The following is a 23,954-nucleotide window of genomic DNA, read 5'->3' as shown; positions in this document are numbered from 1 at the left end:
TCTCCATTCAATCGTCTGTTGATTATTCCTTGATGACAAACGCGTGTAAGTCCATTTCCCCCAGAATTACAGACATCAAGTTGAGGATGAGGAACACATTATCAAAGGTCAGGTATATATGAGAATATATTCTTTCAACGTAGGCTAGTTTTCAGCTGCTTTGATGAAGATGGTGTGTCCACGGTGTGTAGTGCTAACTGTTGCGGTAGTCAATCTTCTTCTCATGTTGCAGGAAACGATCCAAAACACACCGTCTCGAGATGCACAGCACACTGTTGAGGAAGGGATCAACTGGGTCAAAACTCCAGCAGCATGAGTACACTAAACATTTGCAATACAAACCTTGGCCCATTGTATTCTAACTTTAAATATTTTAAAATCTATGTCAGGTGTGCATGCATGGACATTCATTTAAATAAATTACCGTCACCTGTCTTACCACCGGTGCCTAAGGTGTGGCAGTTTTTGCTTGTTCTGGAAAAGTGGGAACTGTATGCAGGGTCATTGTCTGAATGGTTCCGGTCCTATAATAATCTTATAATGTTTATGTTTTGTTAAACGTGTGCTATTCCACCAATACAAGAGCTCCTCCTCCTCATGGTGGCTGATGTCCAGGCCCTTCTGTGGGAGGTAACCTATGATATATCTGCAACATCAGCACTCTACATTTCCATAAATACCACGTTTAATTTAATTTCTCTTTTCCTGCTTTCCATGTTCTCTAAACCCGGAAGGGATTAATCTGCGGACCGCCTGGTTTCTATGATCCCAGACCTCTTACACTTGTTGTTTTGGCATTGTTTCACTGTAAAATGGCACATGAACATCCTTATACAAATGCGAGAGTGAAGAAGAGGAAACGATGAAATTCTCTAAGTACCATACTGCCTTCTGCTCGTGACTTTTATATTTTGCTTAATTGCTCTTTATTCTTAATTAGCCATACAGCCAGTCATAAAGGCGCATGCACACGTCGTTAGGCTATGATCAATATAAGCGATTCAATGTGAACAAAATAACTCTCAGTATCCCTCACTGCATGAACAGCAGTAGACGCAGCAGACTGAAATCTTTGGCCTGATATGAAAAAGCAAGGTGCAGGCTGCTAGCAATCATGGTCATGTGCCATCATTTCTATCCTGATGGGAGTGGTCTACCCAGGACCCCAAGGCATGGAGGGCATCCGAAAGCCTGGAGAAAAACGTTGCTTTGGTCTGCAATTTTAAGGGGGCCCACAGAGACTGCATATGCACAAGGCCACACCCCTACCCACCAGTATTTCCCTCTTCCATAGAGGGAATCTGTTCATGTGAAACCTAACCTGTACTTGTTTAATCTCTCTCAGGCAGAGGAGAATTATTTAATAGTCACTTTTTTTTTCCCGACCCCCTACTCAGTCTCGTTCTGTCCCAGGTTTCTTCCTAAATGTCCTCTTGGGGTTTTTTTGCCCCCTTGCCACTATTGCCTCTGGCTCACTTTGTGGGGATTTTACATCGCATCCCGAAATCTCCAGAAGCGTTCGAGCACTTCCCTTCCGAGGCGCGCTGACAACTTTATTTTCACCGCAGCCGCCGTCCTCCAGAGGGGACTCGGGCAGAGAGCCAGGGGAACGGATCTGACAGCATCGGTGTCTGGGCCTGTCACACTTACACTAAGGTGACAGGTAAAATGCAGGCCAAACAAACACCGGCACAGAGAGCCAAAAAAAACAAAACAAAAAAAAAAAAAACCTCGGGGCACAGAAGGCCTTGTGGTGGGTCTCAAAGAAGGTAGCTTCCTCCAGGCAGAAAATCTGCGAAAGAAAGTCTGCCTTTGACACTAAACTTTGAAGAGGTTAGTGAGGATAGTCCCACCCCCACATGGTAGTGACGCACAATTTACGCGAGAATAATTCCAGGGCCAAATCCAACGTCCCTCCACTCGCCAATAGCAGTCTACTCGTTTATTTCCCCGTTTCTCCCTTCCTTAGTCATTTCATCTCAGTCTTTTGTGCAATAAATCCCACATTAGACAAAGACCTGCCATGTACCGAGCGTAAAGATTCAAAAGTGAAGGAATTGGAGGATTTCGCTTTCTTTCCCAGTTTCAAATGAAACGCTAAAAATAATGTCAGCACCTATGCCAGGGACACCAAAGAGGATTTTGAAGATTAACGTCAGATCCTGAAAGACCAGGATTAAAAACGGAAAAGCAGGTTGAAGGAGCTGAATTGTCAGAGGAACGTGGACACGTACAAAACTGACACAGTGCTTTGTGCTTCTGCTACTAAGGATTAATATGGCTGACACCCCACCAGCAAAGAGCGGGATTGATATGAGGACACTGGTCTAGTTCAGGGATGCACAACTCTGGTCCTGGAGGGCCGATCTGCGTGCTGGCTTTTGTTCCAACCGATTATCCCTTTTTACAGCTTATAACTATCTCTTAATCACCCTGTGATTGAGACAGGAACTCGAAAACTGGCAAAAATTGATATGGTGTTCTTACAAAACTCAGATCAAGATATGATTGGGCCAATTCAATAAATGTTGGGAAATGTTGGCACAAAATCCTGGAATGGATTGGCCCTTGTTGTGCACCCCTGGTCTAGCTTGAATCTCAGATTGTGTGAGTTTCATAGTTTAGGGCGTGTCCGGTCTGACTCCAGCTCAGTCCACTATTAATTATCCCCTTTCCTATCCCTCTTAAAGATAACCCAAGATAAGATTTAACAGGAGACTCCTAAATACTGTACGTGTATTAAAATATGATATGGTTTATTATCAAAAAATAGTAACTGGAATATATTCTGTGGAGGTTTGCATATATGTATTGCTTTTTTTGCTAAATTGTGCAACAGGGCCAATTTTTAAATGTGGAATCTGAGATCAGGTACAAATTTTCTTGAAGCTCAGAACGGTGCATGATCACGTCAAGATAACAACCCAGAGTTCCACAGGCAACTGCTCTCAATCAGATGAGTTTCCCCACCTTTAATGGTAGTTTTACATTACATTACATTACATTACAGGCATTTGGCAGACGCTCTTATCCAGAGCGACGTACAACAAAGTGTATAACCATAACCAGGAACAAGTGTGTCGAAACCCCTAGAGAGAAGTACCGTTCCAAGTGCAGGGAACAACCGCATAGTTCAACTTGGACCCTGTAGGTTCAACCGATTAACACTAACACAAACGAGACAGCAACAATGCAGTCTATGCAAAAATACAAGCAGTAGTTAAGACGAGTGCATTTAACCAAGTCACCTACGAAACAGCTACCTAGTTACAACCCTAAGCTTACAGTCAATTTAGGGTTTTACTTTGTCTTTTATAATTCTGACCATAGTTAGGCGCTTTTTTCTGTGAGAAGTTAATGCACTTGTAATGCATTATAAATGTACATATATTCCATCATATTACGGACTGGTAATTACTGTAGCCTTTAAGAAGTAACATATTCATCATTAATCTGATAGATACAAGATCAAAGGGTGTAATAAATAAAAGTTTTGCACGTTTGCATATAATCTAAACACTGGCATTACATGTGTTTGTCTTGTTACCTAATTTTCTCTAAGAGGACAACAATCATAAGCATATTACAAAATGTTTGACACAAGAGAACATTTTGTAAAAGAGTCACAATATGAGATTTATGCAAGGCTGCTCAAATCTGTCTCTTGAGGCTTGTAGTACTAGGTTTGTTTTCTGCCTGATAATTAATTGACTGGTTAATGTCAGTGAATGGTCAAGGAAACCACTCACTTGGTGCCTCAGGTCCAAATACATCCCTTATCAGTGGGGAAAAACCAGCAGTACTGTTGAGCCAGCAGTATTACCTCAAGCTCCACATTGAGAGTCCCTGATCTCATACATCACCTTGGTCCAGACACATACAAACCTAAAGAATGGGCAGTTATGAATCTTAATATTAATCTGGCAATATTTTCTGGCATCCAATATTCATATTTTCTTGCGTCAAATGTATAAATGACTCCTGTGTGTCTCTCTCTACAGTTCCATATCCACTGGAATCCCAGTACCCTATTATAGCGGAATGACGGGGCCATTGTAAATGCAACATTTATGGATGCTCAGGCTTTGTGTATTTTGTTCTGTGGAGTAATCTCTTTTTTCCCCATCAAATATTTTATGTCTGTTTCAACAATAAAAAGTCTGTTGGCCTCAAAAAACGACACTGCGTGAAAGGACACCGATGGAAAATAATGCAGACGCATGGAATTTACATTATTGCAGTTTTCAAGTGCAAATTGAAAAACCATTTGCCGCGTGTACAAAGGCAGTCATGTTTAACACCTCAATATGAAGAAATATGAGCTGTCAAAGTGTCCGTTTTCATCTTGAAATTATGTTGACTTTTATTTTGCATTGTAAAAAAAGTTTGCTCTGTAGTAAAACACAGGGGAAGAGCACACACACAAGCATACACACAAACAGATAAACACACACGCACACACATAATGTGGCCCATTTTCCTGGTTGTCACAAGCACACTCTCACTCATCATCTTTCAAACTGTTCTGGACTTGCAAACTTGAGATAATACTATTTCTTTCAGCTGCTCCTGCTACGGAATAAGAAACATACTTTCAAAAAGAATTGCGAGACTCGGAACACAACACGAACACTTTTAAGTGGCTTAAACATCTCCTGGTTTGGGGTTTGGAGATACAAGACATCAGTGTTCAGTGACTTCCACATCCAACGGCTGATTCACAACTCCGCTATCAAAAGATCGCTACTGTATGAGTACACATTTGACAGCGGGCCTAGACACACAGCTGGAAAACTTCATGGAATTATAACTCAGCCGTTGTTCATATGGCGGTGGAAGAAGTGGCACATTGCTGGAATGCGAAATGTAAAAATGTTTATAGAATAGGTTGTTTGCATTTGTGTATGTGTATGTGTATGTGTATGTGTATGTGTATGTGTATGTGTATGTGTATGTGTATGTGTATGTGTATGTGTATGTGTATGTGTATGTGTATGTGTATGTGTATGTGTATGTGTGTGTGTGTGTGTGTGTGTGTGTGTATGTGTATGTGTGTGTGTATGTGTATGTGTGTGTAAGCTTGCAATGAAGTTGTTTTTCAGCATTGCATAGTCTCCTGGTCTTCATGATGGTGCATTGTATGTCTTGACTCCAAATGCAAAAACAAAGGCTAAAACCAACACTTACAGCTCTGCTATGTGGGTCCAGTTTTTTTTTTTTTTTTTAATTTTTTTTTTTTTAAAGCATTTAGCAAAAACAACATTTCACTCCACCATTCCTATATTTATGAAGAACCATGCCACCAGTGGAAGACTGACTGTGGGAACAATAATTAAGTAATATGTCTGATCAAAAACAGCAGCTGTTCCCAATCCTATAAATCTTAAATAATCAAAATAATTAAGACGGGCTCAACTCAAAATACAATGACAGATATTCTCACAGCACAATGCACTGTCTCTGCTTTGGCTTGTGGAGGAAAACCCCTTAGGTTTGGTGGGCGAGTCGGTGATGCAAGAATAAAGACTAGAAATTATGATTTCTTCTAATAACCTTTTTATTCTCTTCAATCAATAATCCTTTTCATGTACGTAGGCCTACGGGAGGTCTCCAGTACCACAAAGACACAGAGAGCTTCTTCGCATTGTGTTTTACATCGTTTTTATACATCCAGATCTCCTCCTACCCTGATGCATCTTCCCTTTAAAATGGCCAATCCCAGCCTAGGTCAAACTTATGTTTCATCAGTTAGTTTAACAATAACCATTATATAATCTTCAATTTTAATCAATGACAGATTCCACTACACACACTTACAGAGGAATGTATATGCATGACTTGAATAACAAGTATTTGTCCTCATGATTAACAATTGTTCAATCTTCCAGTTCCAAAGTACATGCACTTCTGCATTCTACATGCTTAATCCAACTGAAATATTGACTCATATACACACCGCCATGTTCTAACAAACTATGTTTATATCATTACCGTTGCCGTGATTACTTTGATTTTCATTCATTCGTTTTAATAGAACATAATCTATACATTTACTAGATATAGCAAATCAGTTCTTTCTAGCTCAGTATCCTTTCTCTTCTCTTGCAACTCAAAGGTCTTCTGCACAAGACTGTTTCCCAACAGAAGTTACTTACAAAATTCCACTAAGTAAATGTTTACAGTTTTCCCTCCTGCAACTGGGGTTCAAAGATTCTCTAGGTAGTATGCATCTGTGAGGGAGGGGAAGTGTGAAGACCAGACGCGACCAAACAGGGGATCTATAAGTTACCAAAGGGCACTCCAGTAACCACCAAGTCTCGTGAGAGACGAAATAAGGGGGTGCTATACTCCTAAGGGACGTATCCCAAATAATGAATAATAAACCCCTAAACGGGTAACTGAGAAAGGAGTATATTAAATAAAAAAAAATAAAGGAACAGGGAAATGAGAACTGAAGAATAAACGACTTTGAACCGAAGCTGAGAAAAAGAAAATGTCTTTTCAAAAACAAACAGAAGACGTTCTGAGGCCAACTAAAACCAGGGGGAAAACTGGTTAGTAAGAGGCAGAAAGGTTTGTGCCCCGAAGGTGACACAATAACCCCTAAAAACCACCAAACTCAGAATCTGGACAAATACTGTCCTAATACCTTTTTCCCAAAAAAACAAACTGAAGTCTGAATTCTTTTAAATTCCTTGGTTCCTAAAATCCTTATACCTTGTTCAGAAAAGCGACAGGAAACTGGCTAGAGCAAAACACGTTACACTCAAGCACCGTTCCACTGCCTACTGACGCTTTAAATACCCAGCCACAGGTGTGGCTGGTAATCAGCAGAAGATGTGAGCAACCAACAGGTGAAACAGATCAGAGGTAATCCTGCAGGAATGCAAGGAATGTTAGAGCAGGAACAATCATCCCACAGGAACCAAAAATAACGATTAGCCGAGTGGCTAATCTGCAAGCTCGAAACTAATCGTCCCCACACACCAAAATAACGATTAGCCGAGTGGCTAATCGGAATGCTAACCACTGAGCCAGTGCAGGCACGGAAAAATGATCTACCCTGCACAGCAACTGTGACAGCATCAGTGTACAAGGAGGCCACTGTCTTTCCTTAGTTACAAATTCTTAGACATAACACAGAATACCTACTGTTCTTCAGTGACCATCCCATAATCACATACATTTAAATATTAAAGATTGTACTGATCAAGAATATAAGAAGAAATGTAAAAACATTAAAAGAATGAAGAAAACATACTTCCACAGGCTCCACACATAAACCAAATTGTCTGTGTTATGTATATGTACCCAAATGTTTTTATTTTAGTTAAACATCCTTTATGTAACCACAAAGACCCCACTGAGATTAAACCGTCTTTAACAAGAGGTCCCTCAGAAGGGTTTATAATGTAATGATTCTTTAACTCTTAGACAAGGCTTTGTCCCTCTCTGCATTGTCATCTAAAGTAAATGGGAAGTCAATGGGTAAGTCATTTCCATGCATTATTTATCAAACTAAAACATACATCAGGAGCAAAGTGCCCCCGCAAAGGATAACGCTGAGCGGCAGTTACTAAGTACATATCAATACATCCATTCATCCTTTCGGCCATTACAGTGACACAAAACAGCAGCGAAGAAGCAAGGCCCACGTTCCCAAACCGGTCAGAGGAATGGATGAAGGATCGCTCGGAGTCTATGGAGCCGGTAATACAGAGGCGTTGCCCAACCGTTCAGAGCAAGAGGTGAAGAAACGCTTGGAGTCTATGGAACCGTTAATACAGAGAATGTAAGTTTCCTGGGGCTTAAAGGACATAGATATGAAATATGATGTCGACGATCCTTCTACTGTGTGCTGTGTATTAGTATAGCCATGAACACGTGCACGGGTTTCAAATGTGTCTTTAATGGGAAATGAAATTGATTAGTGTGCCCCTCCACCCCATGCCATTGCATTAACAATTTGAATGATATTTGAAACAAAACTTGTCTTGGAAAAAAAACGTATTGCAGTTACTGCATCTTATCGACATCTTATCATGCTTCAGTTTTCACAAACACACTGCTGTTTTGCCGTTGTTCACAGCGATTGGTCAGGCATGTGTGAGTATAGCCAATGGCGGGGCAGAGCATGCCTTTGACTTTGAGCAGAATGTCACCAGTGTTTTTGTTGTTATTTGCTGTTGCTATGTGTTGCAGAAATGTAATTAACAGGGTGTATCCCATGAGATGCAGCATTTAATTTTCAGAGAAGACCTGTAGGGCAGATATAGCATGAAGAGCATCATGAAATGAGTGTGATGGGGGTGTGGGTGAGACCTTAACAAGACATTAATTCTGCATGAGTCAATCACCCTAAAGCAGGAGATGAAATGCACCTGAACAAAACTCTATATCCCAAAATGCCTTTTTGAGGAATTATTCAGAGTCTGAGAATTTGCCAACGTCGTTAGCGGACAACGTGCTTTCATCTTCACGTTTAAATGGAGCCCTGGGCTGTTAAAAGCCCTGAAGCTGAACCGCCAGTGTTAGACTTTGAAAAACAGGTGGAATAACCAGCATATCGGGATGCCAGGCCATGTACTGTATGGCTGCTGGAATCCAGCTTCTGAACACATCAGGAAGCTAGGCCCCAATCAAAGTAAATCGCTTTTTTTTTTTATTTTGGATTTCTTGGGTTTGGAGGTCTTTCCGTTGAATTAGCTGGACAGTTGGATTAAGTGTTGCTAACTGCAAATTATATCAGTATATGTCCTGCATCTTGAATCCAATTTCTAAATGCTTAATTAAACCAAGACCCAGGGCAGGGGTTAGTCTAACCAAAACCAGGCCCTTTACCACAGGGCAGGGGTTAGTCTAACCAAAACCTGACCCTTTACCACAGGGCAGGGGTTAGTCTAACCAAAACCAGGCCCTTTACCACAGGGCAGGGGTTAGTCCAACCAAAACCTGGCCCTTTACCACAGGGCAGGGGTTAGTCTAACCAAAACCAGGCCCTTTACCACAGGGTAGGGGTTAGTCTAACCAAAACCAGGCCCTTTACCACAGGGCAGGGGTTAGTCTAACCAAAACCAGGCCCTTTACCACAGGGCAGGGGTTAGTCTAACCAAAATCAGGCCCTTTACCACAGGGCAGGGGTTAGTCTAACCAAAACCTGGCCCTGTACCACAGGGCAGGGGTTAGTCTACCCAAAACTAGGCCCTGTACCACAGGGCAGGGGGTTAGTCTAACCAAAACTAGACCCTGTACCACAGGGCAGGGGTTAGTCTAACCAAAACTAGGCCCTGTACCACAGGGCAGGGATTAGTCTGACCAAAACCTGGCCCTTTACCACAGGGCAGGGGTTAGTCTGACCAAAACCTGGCCCTTTACCACAGGGCAGGGGTTAGTCTAACCAAAACCTGGCCCTTTACCACAGGGCAGGGGTTAGTCTAACCAAAACCAGAAAATTCACCACATTGTTGTTACAGAGTACAGAGATTTAAATAAGAAGGACAGGGTACGCTTAATCAACCGTGTCTCCTGACATTAGAATGAAATGGAGTACTCAACTACTAATTTTGTTTGGTTCTCATTCATTAAAAAAAAAAAGTTGTCCAAAAGGACACCTTGATATTTCAGAATTGGTGAAAATGAAACCGTACACTTTAGTAAGAACCGGTGAACACATCTCGTCCCTTTGTTATGCCCATAAGAATTTAGTCATGACAAAATCTGATGCTTCTGGGCTGTATCAACAATACTTTCTACTAATATATGAGCATCCGAGCCCCTACTCACATAAATTCAAAACCACAAAACCAATGCACATAATTTTGTGGGTTCCTATCCAACTTTATTGAATATCACACCACTGTAATAATCTGTAAGAGAATGACTCATGATTTAAGTTCACCTGGGTGCCTATGGTGCAGTAATATACTGTATATATAAAGGTGCTGAAGAGCATTCAACTAAAAGGACGAAAGGCATCATGGCAAGATGAAATATTGGCCTTTGCGGTCTCGTTTATAATTGCTTTATTTCTGTGCGTCTGGGCACCACCTTGAGCTGTGCCATGGTTTAGAGGAAGTATAAATAAAAAGTTTCCTGCTGACTCGTATGCTCGTTAGCATCAAAGCGCGGACGCCGTCCAGTCGCGAGGCCCCTTCACGTTCACCCCGCTGGGTCCATCTGTCAGGGAACACCCGAACCCAGGATTCCTCTGCCAAACGTGGCTCCGAGCTGCTCTTCCGCACACAGCACCCCCCCCCCCCCAACAAACAGCGCTGATGCCGAGAGCGTGAAAGTCACTCACGCTCAACGCCTTCCCCGCCACGAGCCCACGGGCCATTGCGATTCATCAGCTCCGTTTCCGGAACGTTCTAAGGGGCCCTCTGAAGCAGACGGGTCCGGAGAGCTCACCTCCCGGGACGAGAGACGGCACTTACGTCTCCCCCCCCCCCCGCCACTAGCAAGAAGTTGTGTCGAGAAGACGAGGAACAAGGAGAGGCACCGTATGTAACTCGCATCCTTTCTCCATTATTCAGGCGACATCACGCCGGTGGTGGGCATACGCCAGTCGTTTCGATTGCGAAGGCAAGCGGAAAGGCCGGGGGTCTGCTTTCTCTGCCTCCCTCAGCAGGACAGGAACACAGATGGAGGGTTTGGTAGGCATGGCGAACCAGGTCAGGGGGGGGTGGGGATGGGGGTGGGGAGAGGAGGGGATGGGGGTCCTCACCATCATATTACTGATTGGACATCTGCTATTCCCAGCCTCTGTGTGATTGACACGCACGGGTCCAACCGCTCTTGCGTTATTCCCGCCGCCGCCCCGTCGTCGTTTCTGGCGGGAAGCGGCCCCTTTTCAACGCGCGCGGCGACGGCGAATTAACCAATCGACGCGGAGCAGAGCGCAGGTCGGACGAGGAAACTGCGAGCAGAGCCCACGTTGTTTTACAATCCCGATAAAAAAAGGGCTGTTATTGCCCCGCTTTCGCCTGCCTTACTCTGATGAATGCGCATTTACCCCTCATATCTGAAATCAGGAAGCGGCAAGAGCCTTTAAGATTTTTGACTAATGTGCGCCAAGCTGCTAGGCACAGTGTTTTGGGACTGCTCATGGAACCGGCAATAGGATACTTAAGAGATTTAATGCGGATGGTTGAGGATTTCATAGACGCGATTATGTTTTAAAGGTTATTTTTATGAGTTTTCAGAGCTCTCTCACACGTCTCCTTTTTTCCCGCTGAAAAGCTCAATTCTGAATCACTCTGCGCTGGAGTGTTTTTGGCAGGTGTTTACTTTCTTCCCGCTCCAAGTCCCAATCTCAGTGGTTGGTAGTCCTCCCCTGATCCTTACATAAGTAAAGCTCTATCCCAGAGTTCCCCTGGGCTGAGAGCGTGCCAGGAGTGGATTACACATCCGTGGCGGGGCGGCTTCTCCGTCCCCAGCCAACCAGGATCCGGATCCCCGGCGTCACGGCAACCGCCGCGCGCGCTCACTCACAGGTGCTCTCCGCCGACGCACCGCAGCTGAAATCCCTTCGCGAGGCGCAGGCTCTCTCTGGCGCCACCCGCTGGCCGGTTGCTCCACCTGCGTGCTTTTCTCACCCTGTTTACATGTTCGCACTCCCGTTCCAAGGTTAATTAAGGTCGCCTGAGCATCTGCGGCGCTCGACTGGGTAAAAACCCGCCGTGGCTGTGGATTGCTGCATGAGGTATTGCATTGTCTTGACGGATGAGACTCCTCCCAGACACCACACAGTCACCACTGCAGGTGCTGGTGTTCTGAATTAATGCGTTTCTGTGCAAACTGATGCATCATCAGAAACTGCTACCTCTAGTATTGCATGTATTACATGTATTCTGGGGACCAGGAAGCTTGCTTGGGGAAAAATGGGTAAATTAGATAATACGAAACCAAAACAAAAACATTTTTTCTCACCGTGGATGCCTTCTTTCAAAATTGTTTCATTTGAATACACTTTGTTTAGCTTAATGAATTAGTCTGTTGGTTATGTTCAGAGGCATCACGGTGAGACCAAATCAGCAACTGGTATATTTTGCTATGTATTTGTTTTCTATGATTTGGTACATTTCTCTATTAAAATTTCAGTGATGTATATTTCAAGTCAATTTTTTTATTTTACAAATAAGCCAGTTCCGTTTGATATCTATGGTATATAGCCTGCTATTATCACAAAAAAAAGGATAATTCAAAATTGTGAAAACATTGGCACTGAATATATGATAAAGATACATATTTCCGTTGCCAACGAAAAGGGCCAACACAAAACAGCAGACGAAACAAACGAGTAAAAGGGACAGATTTGTGAAAAACGAAGGTGCCACGGGCAAGATAAACGAATTGAGAAAGATGGATGGGACGCGGCGGCTTAATGAATCTTCCGGTAATCGCCTTCCGGAATCTTCCTCTGCGGCAAGTAAAAAAATCGCACTCAATCTACGCGATCTCCCCTACAGCTGTGTCTCTGCGTCAGGTTCCTGTACCACACGGGAAGTCTCCGCTGGGGGGGACGGGCCGTCGAGAACGCGGAGCGAAACGGGCGGATTTCATTACCTCACGCCCACTCGCTGGATTTCGGCTCGCCTTCGCGTTTCGGGCTCTAACGCACTCTAACAGTGTAAGGCTCACTGTGCCACTCTGGGGCATCGCAAGATTTTCTATCAAAGTTCGCTGTAATCACCTCATCCCAGTGACTGCCACCTCGAGTTGTGTAGCCTTATTTTTATTGAACTTTTATTAGACAGAATTTTCTTTTGCGGTGATGACCTGGGGAATCGTGGTTGGCAGGGAATGCAAGAGACTGTGTAGCCAGTCAGTCAGGTGTAGGGGTGGTTTGGGCAGCCGGATGTAGGGAGCCTGTTTTTATGTAAGAGTTTGGCATGGACACTGGGGAATAACACCCACTGCACAATGCCCCCACTACAGTACTGGGCCATTTGATCTAAATTTGGTCAAAGGGGAATCAGGGACATGATAAGGGTGCAGTTTGGTATGGCTGCTTAGCTTCAGCAGGTTAACATGAGAAAGACACAGTGTGCTATATGGCTGCTTAGCTTCAGCAGTTTAACATGAAAAAGTTGCAGTGTGGTATGGCTGCTTAGCTTCATCAGTTTAACATGAGAAGGACACAGTGTGGTATGGCTGCTTAGCTTCAGCAGTTTAACATGAGAAGGACACAGTGTGGTATGGCTGCTTAGCTTCAGCATTTTAACATTAGCAGGGTGCAGAGTGGTATGGCTGCTTAACTTCATCAGTTTAACATGAGAAGGACACAGTGTGGTATGGCTGCTTAGCTTCAGCAGTTTAACATGAGAAGGACACAGTGTGGTATGGCTGCTTAGCTTCAGCATTTTAACATTAGCAGGGTGCAGAGTGGTATGGCTGCTTAACTCCATCAGTTTAACATGAGAAGGACACAGTGTGGTATGGCTGCTTAGCTTCAGCAGTTTAACATGAGAAGGACACAGTGTGGTATGGCTGCTTAGCTTCAGCAGTTTAACATGAAAAGGACACAGCGTGGTATGGCTGCTTAGCTTCAGAAGTTTAACATTAGAAGGGCACAGGGTGGTATGGATGCTTAGCTTCAGCAGTTTAACATGAGAAGGACACAGTGTGGTATATGGATGCTTAGCTTCAGCAGTTTAACATGAGAAGGGCACAGCGTGGTATGGATGCTTAGCTTCAACAGTTTAACATGAGAAGGACACAGCGTGGTATGGCTGCTTAACTTCATCAGTTTAACATTAGAAGGACACAGTGTGGTATGGCTGCTTAGCTTCAGCAGTTTAACATTAGAAGGGTGCAGTGTGGTATGGCTGCTTAGCTTCAGCAGGTTAACATGAGAAAGACACAGTGTGCTATATGGCTGCTTAGCTTCAACAGTTTAACATGAAAAAGTTTCAGTGTGGTATGGCTGCTTAGCTTCAGCATTTTAACATTAGCAGGGTGCAGAGTGGTATGGCTGCTTAACTCCATCAGTTTAACATGAGAAGGACACAGTGTGGTATGGCTGCTTAGCTTCAGCAGTTTAACATTAGAAGGGTACAGGGTGGTATGGCTGCTTAGCTTCAGCAGTTTACCATAAGAAGGACACAGTGTGGTATGGCTGCTTAGCTTCAGCAGTTTAACATGAAAAGGACACAGTGTGCTATGGCTGCTTAGCTTCAGAAGTTTAACATTAGAAGGGCACAGGGTGGTATGGATGCTTAGCTTCAGCAGTTTAACATGAGAAGGACACAGTGTGGTAAATGGATGCTTAGCTTCAGCAGTTTAACATGAGAAGGGCACAGCGTGGTATGGATGCTTAGCTTCAACAGTTTAACATGAGAAGGACACAGCGTGGTATGGATGCTTAGCTTCAGCAGTTTAACATGAGAAGGACACAGTGTGGTATATGGATTCTTAGCTTCAGCAGTTTAACATGAGAAGGGCACAGCGTGGTATGGATGCTTAGCTTCAGCAGTTTAACATGAGAAGGACACAGCGTGGTATGGCTGCTTAGCTTCAGCAGTTTAACATTAGAAGGGCACAGGGTGGTACGGATGCTTAGCTTCCACAGTTTAACATGAGAAGGACGCAGTGTTGTGTGGCTGCTGGAAATTAAGCAGTACTTTCTTGTGAATGCTAGCCTGCAATGCCTTCACAGGAGTGCAGCCTGGATGCGCATGACGACTCTGACCCAAATCTACCTGTAAGCCGAGCTCATCGATGCATCCCCCTCTGCCAGCTCAGGAGAGAACGGACCGCCACGCACTTTCCCCCGAGCTGCAGGCAGGCGGCTCGTCTGATTGGCTCTCCCAGACACTGAGCGAGCCGGACGCCTCATCTGCAGCCCGCCCTGGCAGACGGCCGATCGACTAGCCCAGATCAGCGGCGCACAGTGACACGCAGTCATCCCACAGAGAGCCGCCGTTCCCCGGGCGATGTCAGAGCCAATTAGGGGCCGGCCCGTGGGACTGCTGTAATTGGCACTGTCATGGTCCAGGGGCCCAGGCTCCACACACTCGAAAAGCACTTTAACAGCCACCTCGCTCCCTCCTACGGGAATCTGTCTGAGCGCGGCGTCCTCCAGCAGCACCCTTAACTGAAAAGGCCGCAGTTTTTCCGCATGTAACCGGCTGTTTGGTGCGATGAAGAGGGGTGTCGCGCCAACTTGCAAACGATTATCTCCGATAAATGTTTGAGCTCCGTTTGGAATTGAAATAATGCTACTCGTATGCTAACCTGAACCACTTTGGTCCTGCCTGTCTGCATCCATTTCCTTGTACGCTAGCTCTGTCTGTCTCTGCGTTTAAACGCGTTTACGTTTTTTAAAGGCGTATAAGACTGTGGAAAATTAGTCTGTGTACCCAGACCTAGTAGCCCATCAATCTATGTTCGCTCTGTCCCACATTTCTATTTATTTCCAGCCTGGACAGCTCTGTGAGCTTAAGTATTTACACCACGCTTTTCACAGTGGGTACATAAAGAATTCGGAGTGGACAGGCCCCACCACAGGAGGAGGCTTCCATACAGTTTTGTATTAGGCAGGTGGGCTCTTTGATTACACAGTGCTCCATCAGATGATCAATCATAAGGCAGACGAACCGTCACACAGGGAAAAACTATGTGCAGCCTCAGGAGATGCATATGTATTGGCTCATTAACCGATGCTAAGCTACAGGCTTTGCGGAATCTGTATTCCTCAGTCCTGAAACACTCTTCTCTCATTGGCATTCATGGCAGCTCTGTCACTGGATTTATTGGTTACACAGAGAAGCACCTCACAAGAAATAAAACGGCACATCATTAAATAAATGTTTTTTTTTTTTTTTTTTTAAATCTGAGAATGCAAATACATTTGAAATTACATATTAAACGTAGAGGTTGACGGCAAATTAATCTATTTTTGGACTTTGCCAAGTACATCTCTCATATGTTTTAATATATCGCTCCAGAGCCTGTGAGTATTGGCATCCTAAAATGCACTGCATTTACTTTTCAGGATAAATTACGAGCGGGTCATGGTATGGTAGTTTATTGGCTGCTTATTATGTATAAATCAGCCACAGCTTTCTAATTAAATCTGTTCAAGAAAAATTACAGTACACTTAACTCTATATAATCCTAAACTTTCTATATGATCCTGAACTTTCTATATGACGCTGAACTTTCTATATGATCCTAAACTTTCTATATGATCCTGAACTTTCTATATGATCCTGAACTTTCTATATGACCCTGAACTTTCTATATGATCCTGAACTTTCTATACGACCCTGAACTTTCTATACGATCCTGAACTTTCTATATGATCCTGAACTTTCTATATGCTCAACCTTCTGCGTGTGTGTGTGTGTGCGCGCGTGTGCTTGTTTTCATCATGCTCACATCTGTTGACTCTAATTCAATGTCAAATGTGTTAGAATTAGAAAAAATTAAGAATAAAAATGCATCTAAAATAAAATCTCAGTTTGGGCAATACTGCAGGTGTTCCATGCTAAATTCTGACTAATGTGAAAAGGTCTGTGTGGGTTACCATGGCAATGAAGCATCGCTAATGAACGTATAAAAAATAACTGCCTTTATTTTGTCATAGAGCTGTGGAATCCACTTAAACTGGTTCATCTCTGCCTCGCTGATGTTGAAGCCATACAGTGTCCTTGGCATGGCCTTCATGAGCACCTGAACCACAAATCTACTTTTATTACAAATATTATTCTGTAACCATCATTGTGAAACATTTCTCACACATCGAACATTATTTTTGTTGTATATCATCATATTCATACTGCATATTCATATTTCAGCTGAACATTGCATTTTAGATGACAGCACACTTCCTGAATAATCCCGCATAGGCACTATCTTTAGCTTAAACAATTTTACAGAATGTTATACAATTTAGATACATATATAGAGTTGCCTGGATTCTGTCAGTCAGTCTGTAATGCAGTGATATGCAAGTTCAGTCTTGGACGGCTGGTGGGTACACAGGTTCTTGTTTCCATGTTACTTTTTTTGTTACCTTTACCTCTGCTTAATTAGCTAATTAGCCCAGTGCATCAACTCTAGTTAATTCATAGATTAAAGCACATTTAAAAAAAAAACAGGTAGGATTTATTTAGTTTGAAGGTTAAATGGTGAAAACTAGGTACCTTTAATGGTAGGAACTCGGTGAGCATTCTTGGGCTGAATGGCATTTTCTTGAATGGTTCTCATTGTTATGTTATGTTATGTTATGATCAGCTGTCATTCATGAGTTTATCAGGTAATTCAGCTCATACATATGGTCAGGATTGCAGGGGTGCTGGAGCCTATCCCAGCATGCATTGAGCGAAAGGCAGAAACACGCTATAGAGAGGTCTCTCCATCCATCACAGGGCACACACACCATTCACTCACACACTCATACACCTGTACCTATGTGGAATTTAGAGCCTCCAATTAGCCTAACCTGCATGTCTTTTGAGGTTACCAGTGTACCTGGAGGGAGAACATTCATATACGAGTGAACAGCACATACAGTGAACTCCATAACGCTTGGGACAAAGACATAATTGTTCTTACTTTGGCTTTGTACTCCACAGTTTTAGATTTGTAATCAAAGATGTGCAGATTTTATTAAAGGGTATTTTTATGCATTTTGGTTTCACCGTGTATAAATTACAACACTTTATACATAGTTCCCCCATTTCAAGGCACCATAACGTTTCGGACATACTCATGAAAGTAGTCATGTTTAGTACTTTAGTGCAGCATATCCTTTCCATACAATGACTGCTTGAAGTCTGGACCCACAGACATCACCAGGCGCTGAGTATATTTTCTGATGAAGCTCATCGAGGCCACTTCTACCATGATAATTTGGTTGTGCGCCCAAGCTTTGTCCTTGTTGAACTGTCCAGATGGGTAATATCCTTCAATCCAAATAATCTCTTAAAATAAGTCACTGTGGTGGGAGCCACAATCATTAGATTCCCTGCTTCTTCTTATCCACTCCCACATCCCAGATTGTGGAACTGTGTCTAAATTGATTTGCTGACCGCAGAATCCTCATTTTTCAAGCCGGTCCACACACAGAAGCAAGGCTAATAAAGCTAGTGCTACCGTAGCTAGCGTAGCGCTAATGGTCTCATCGGTCCGAGGCCGGCAGACCTGCAGGGGTGTGCGTAATTGACGGCAGCGTTTCCCACGGAGGGACAGCCCTCCCCCAAGCCCTGGGATAATTGAGTGCCCGCCGTCCGCTCGCAGAGCTCTCCGTGACTGCCGAGAGAAAGGGAGCGGCGGTTTGCCTTCTCGTGTTTTTGAAGGAGAGCGTGTGCTCGTTAGCCCTGGACCGACAGAGGAGGTCACACAACTGCACTCGGTGTTCCAAACTGGGAGAGTATGACTTTTTCAAAATAAAAAAAGAGGCTTTTTCATCCTGATCGTATGATTCTCTATAATATTCGTATGCAAACTAGTAATGCAGTGTTATGAATGACTCCCCGAATGTTTTTTTTACATTTTGTTGATTTATCGCTCTACCTGTTTTTCCACATCTTGAAAGGATCTTCGTACTCCGACAGCAACTTGTAATGTGATTCATCTTTTTCCCTCGGGCCTTGCAGGTATGTGCAGTCAGTAATGGCTTTCGCCCTGCAGAGACTGCGGACACATGATAATGGCTTTACTCAGTAGCATTCAGATCTTGCTGGCTCTTTCATTTATATGGAAAGATAGAAACTTCCTTGAATTATGTATCCGAGTCTCCTACGCGCACACACACACACACACACCTAGTTGTCCCTGTGATTGAAATCGTGACTCAGGTCTTTCACAGAAGGAAATAGATTGAAGGTATTAACCTTTCTCCTCTTGTAATACATGCAGAGTTATTTATTTATTTACTATTTTTCCTTATGACCTACTTTTTGATCTGGATCACATTGCATTATAGTTAGTAGCTAATTGATAAAACAAGGCTTGTGAGTCACATACATAATTTGTGTTTTGAGAAAGATACAGCTATGGGTATAGCATCTAGTTGTTGTGTCCAATTAAAATATGGCGTTGTTGTTGATGAATTGTGTGTCTGAATGAGCTAGAAAAAACCATTTATAAAAAGCTGTTGGAATATCAGGTTCTGTAATGAATTAATTTCTTACTCATTTTAACAGTCAGCTTAACAAAAAGAGCAAAATGACTTCCTGGGGTCGTAGAAATATCACTGAACTTCAAAAGACATTCTTGGTGGCACATTCTTTTTTAAATTGCATTATTATTATTATAAAACATTATTATTAGTTTTTTTTTTCCACTTCAGTGTCTATTGATATGTCCATTTTTTGTAAAAACGATTAGCACCATGGTGTGTTCTAAAAACATCAGTGCACTGATTAGATCAAATGGCACCAAGTGATTTGCCCACTGTGATTTACAGTAAATATCTGTTTATATACATGTACATTCTTTGGCTGATACATTTTTTTCAAGCATTTGACAGTGGTCAAAAAGTTAACTGGCAATACGATACCTAAAGTTTACATGTAAAAGTTTGGGAAACATATGCCTTATGAAAGTGGTCTCCAACCCAGGTCCTAGAGAGCTACAGGGTCTGCTGGTTTCCATAGTGACTCTGCACTTCATGAATCAATTAGAGCAGTTGATTACACAGTTAACTCAACTCACCTGGTGTCTTGGGTCTCAATTGGGTGCTGATTTTAAGGTGAAAGCAAAAACCAGCAGACCCTTTAGCTCTCCAGGACCAGGGTTGGAGACCACTGCCTTATGACCATCCCTATAGGAAATAGGTGGAGATCCAGCAGAGAGAAGCATACTAGCATAAATAGATAAAAAACGTTTTGAAGCCATGCAGTTTGTTGGCACCGCCATGTTGTACAAAATAGAGCCAGAGAATGCGCGGTAGGGAAAAGGGGAGACCCTTATTTGGGCATGAAGTCCGGTCGTCCACTAAGTGCTTGAGATACAGCGACTCTGCAGTAACGCAAAATGTCCCTGATTCGTCCACAAAATAACCTCAATAACTTAACAAATTTGGACATGGGGAGACATTAGACGATAAAAAAACACCTATTTCGACTACATTTTCTTGTGGGGAAAAAATTATTTACTTTTTTGATTTTGATCGTATTGTTACCATTGACACTGAAACGGGCAGTTGAAACACCTGTACTGGAGCCAGCCACAGTGGCGCTAGTGAGCAACGTCTCTCAACAAGACCAGGAAATGAGCTTCAGAAGCTCTCGTGGCCGCTTGCCACAAACCAGCTCTAGTCCCAGCACAGGTATACCTACTGTAGTCACCACACATACGCCTTAGACTTGCCAAAACTCTTCCAGTCTGGGAAGATTTGCCAAACATGGGTTCAATATGTCTAACACATCGCTGAGAATGTGTTTGTGCTGTATCAACTGATAAGTGCACTATGAGTTTTATTTTTCAGTTATTTTTGAACTGTTCCTTCCAAAATAAATTCAGCCTGCTGGAGATCAGATTAGTTAGAACACACACGCGCACACGCACACAGACACACACGCACACAGACACACATACTCACAATGACATTCCATAAGTGATAAGGTTTATAATTCATTATATAGGTATTTCATCCCACAACGACATATCCAAAATTTTAGAAACAAATTAAAGGCTTTCTGAAGTATTTCATTTGAATACATTTATTATGCTATTAAATTAATATGTGTGTGGGGAAAAATAAGAGTAAAAAATAAGTACTGCAGTCATAATCATTTGGAGAATGTGGGTAGTATTGAAAGACAATAGGAGACTGCAACCATTATGTTATAGTGATTCAGCAAATTCTCTTTTCCAGAGTGACCTGGAGTATCAGAGAATCAATTCTTCGTGGGGACATGTGAACCATCAAGACTAAAGTATTAATATTTATATATGAACATATTTATAAAGTGATGATGAGCAATTGTACACCCGTTTGTGTTACTTCTTTTCTGCATTATTATCATTGGAAATGAATACATTGCATTAGATTTGAATGTCTCTGAGTCTGATGGATTTGTTGAGTGACCTTACAAGTGTCTGCTGGGTAATTCAGCTGAAAGTACTTCTGTAGTTAAGTCTGAAGTGGAAATGGGAGGATCTAGGGAAGGGCTTAATGCATGCGAGAGTCTTTCCTGTGATAAAAGTGACACGTCGGCTAAGAGTCGGCCGTTTACGTGCTCCTAGCTGACCTCCGGTGAGGCTGCGCAGCGCGTGCACTGCGGACGAACCCGGCTCCGGTGTGAGCCCAGCGCAGGGGAAGCTGTTAGCGGTCAGCATTAGCATGAGGACTGGAGCCGGCCTCTCTGTGAGAGACAGGAAGGAGCAGAGCCGTCCGCGAGACAAACTGACGCATGCAGTCTCTGGAACCGGCAAGCACAAGCGGTGCTTAAGACTGCACTGCCACCTAGGGGCCGGTTTGGTTAGTGCATTTCCTCCCCGTCTGGGCCCGGTTCAGCTCACTCAGGGTATGCAAGGCTCCTCAGAGATATAAAATGTTCTTAGACATATTTTTTTCTTTTGTCTGTTGTTTTGCTTTAGTACAGTGATGGGACATTGCTTTTATTTCAGTCCATTATTTAGGTATGAAGGCACGTGTAAATAAAAATCTTTCATTGTCATTTCAGTGTCACAGATAGCATACCTACCACACAGTCCAATGTCATATTGAAAATTCCAAGGAAAGATTTGTTTGGGTCTGTGAAAATCTGCCATCACGGACACAACTCCTGACTGTTAAAAGATAATGAAAAATCTAGGCTATATAGATAGATATATAACCTAGATATATTGGTATACACCAGTTGGGCACTTGTATCTTTGCTGTAATAACTTCCAAAAGGAATGGGGAGCCTGATGTGTTGATGTCCCATGATGTACAGTACCTTGAGTGAAATATAGTTTGTGTTACGTGGTGTTGTGCGTGTGAGTGGAGCATTATCCCAAAAGCGGTATCAGCTCAGGGGAGTAATAAGCAGTTTTTGGGCGGTCGGAAGATTCGACTGAGGTTATGCTTGTATATTCTGGATACAATTTGGCACTACCCGCATTTTTACCGGTTCAAACCAGGCTTTCTTTTCAGCCCACCGCTGTGTGCTGCTGGGAAATCAGGTGAAGCGCAGGCCAAGAGAAACTGTCCGAGCCGTTTCCGCGGAGCCTTCCCGCTGATGGAACCTGAAGGTGCAGTAATGAAGCAGCCATTCGACCCTGTGGGGCAAAGACTGGAGCTCACAGGCGGGCCGCGGTCGACTTCCTGTTTTTGCCAGGGAATAAGAAAAAGTTTTAAGCAGCCAAGTATAGCAACTTGACCACAACAATTTGTGTTATTTATCCCCTGCAAAACCGGATAAATAACAGTCGGTCTCCTTGAGGTATTGCGATTTGATCTTATGTTTTTGTTTTCTTCTGTTTTTTATTAGTTTGGATGTTTTATTTGAAGCCTTTAATCACAAAATCTGAAAAAATGCGAAGCTCTATGCTGCCCACGCTACTTGAAACAGCTCTTTTGCTTCCCGTGGAGTTATTATGATTGAAAACGGTGGTCCGCTTCAATAAAGGCACCTGGCTTTCTTTTGTAATAAAAAAAAATACCCCAAATAAGTCCACAAGTTGTCTGCAACTGGAATCTGCATTGATAACAAAAGCACTTCAGCAGGAGTAAACAAATGTTAGACCTCAATGGCAAAGCGAAAAGATTTAAAAGTAGATAATGTGTCCTTGCCAAAGTCCTGCTGCGTTTGCCGCAATCATACCCGCTGCTATTATGAAAGTTCAGATATGGCAGAACAGACAGAGGAAATAACTGAAATTATTGGAGGCCAGTCGCTGCAGGGTTTCTTCAGAAAATAAAAAATAAAATAATGTGAATGATATGCTATACAGTCACCAGATCTCAACCCAATTGAAGACCTATGGGAGATTTTGGACCGATGTGTTAGACCAGCACTCTCCATGACCAACAACAAACCACCAAATGAGGGAATATTGTTTAGAAGAATGATGTTCTATCCCTCCAGTTGAGTTTCAGAGACTTGCAGAATCTATGCCAAGGTGCACTGAAGCTGTTCTGGTGGCTTGTGGTGGCCCAGCACCTTACCAAAACACTTATATACAAATATAGGGTTAAAATATTATATAAAATAAAACCTTATGGCCAAATAAAGTAGAACTTGTTCTGGGGCAAGTGCTGCCAGTTTATTCTTTACCACTCGAACCTTTTGGGGAACATGGAATTCATCTGCACCTGAGAGTTATGACTGCGGTGTTTACATTATACAAAAGCAAACACAAACACTTGGAGAGTTTCACAATGCGACAGGCAGTTTAATTTTTGATATGCACCGCAAGCTTCTAGCACCTTCCCATGCTCCAGTCCCATGATTCATAGATTTTAAAAAATTGAAAATAAAACCCAGTGGCAGTAAAACCAATACTAAGGAGCCTTATCTTACCCTTTTCCAGAGTTACATAAGGTGGAGGTCTATTTGAACACAGTAAAACAAAAGCCATTATATATGAGTAATGGCAGATGTCTTATTGTGTTTCGCATACCCGAAGTGGAGTTTCTTCCAAGCCAGTGAACCCTACGCTGTTGTCAAAACACACATCATCAGCAGTCCACTGCAGTGGAAGTACAGCTGCCAGTTTTTAAAAAAAAAAACAGCATTAGCAGATCAGTGACCAAGCACTCTTCAGCCGGTCACCCATAAAACACCGGGACCTGGACGGTGAGTCGGCATCATGGGAAACGGAGTCCTTAGATCACTGGAGGAGACAGGTGGACGCGAGGAAATACGAGCGAGGGAGTCCGACGGCCACAGCCACGTCGCTGACGATATACGGCCACACCACAGGGGGGCCTTCGCATTTATTTTTTTAGGAGAGGAGCTCCGCTAGGCGGTTAAGTTATATCCACTCCACAGGGGAGTAATCCGTGACAGATT

Source organism: Anguilla rostrata, chromosome 12 (genome assembly GCF_018555375.3).
Source record: "Anguilla rostrata isolate EN2019 chromosome 12, ASM1855537v3, whole genome shotgun sequence".
In the NCBI taxonomy this organism is placed as follows: Eukaryota; Metazoa; Chordata; class Actinopteri; order Anguilliformes; family Anguillidae; genus Anguilla; species Anguilla rostrata.
The sequence above is the reverse complement of the archived record's forward strand: the minus strand, read 5'-3'. Positions refer to the sequence as shown.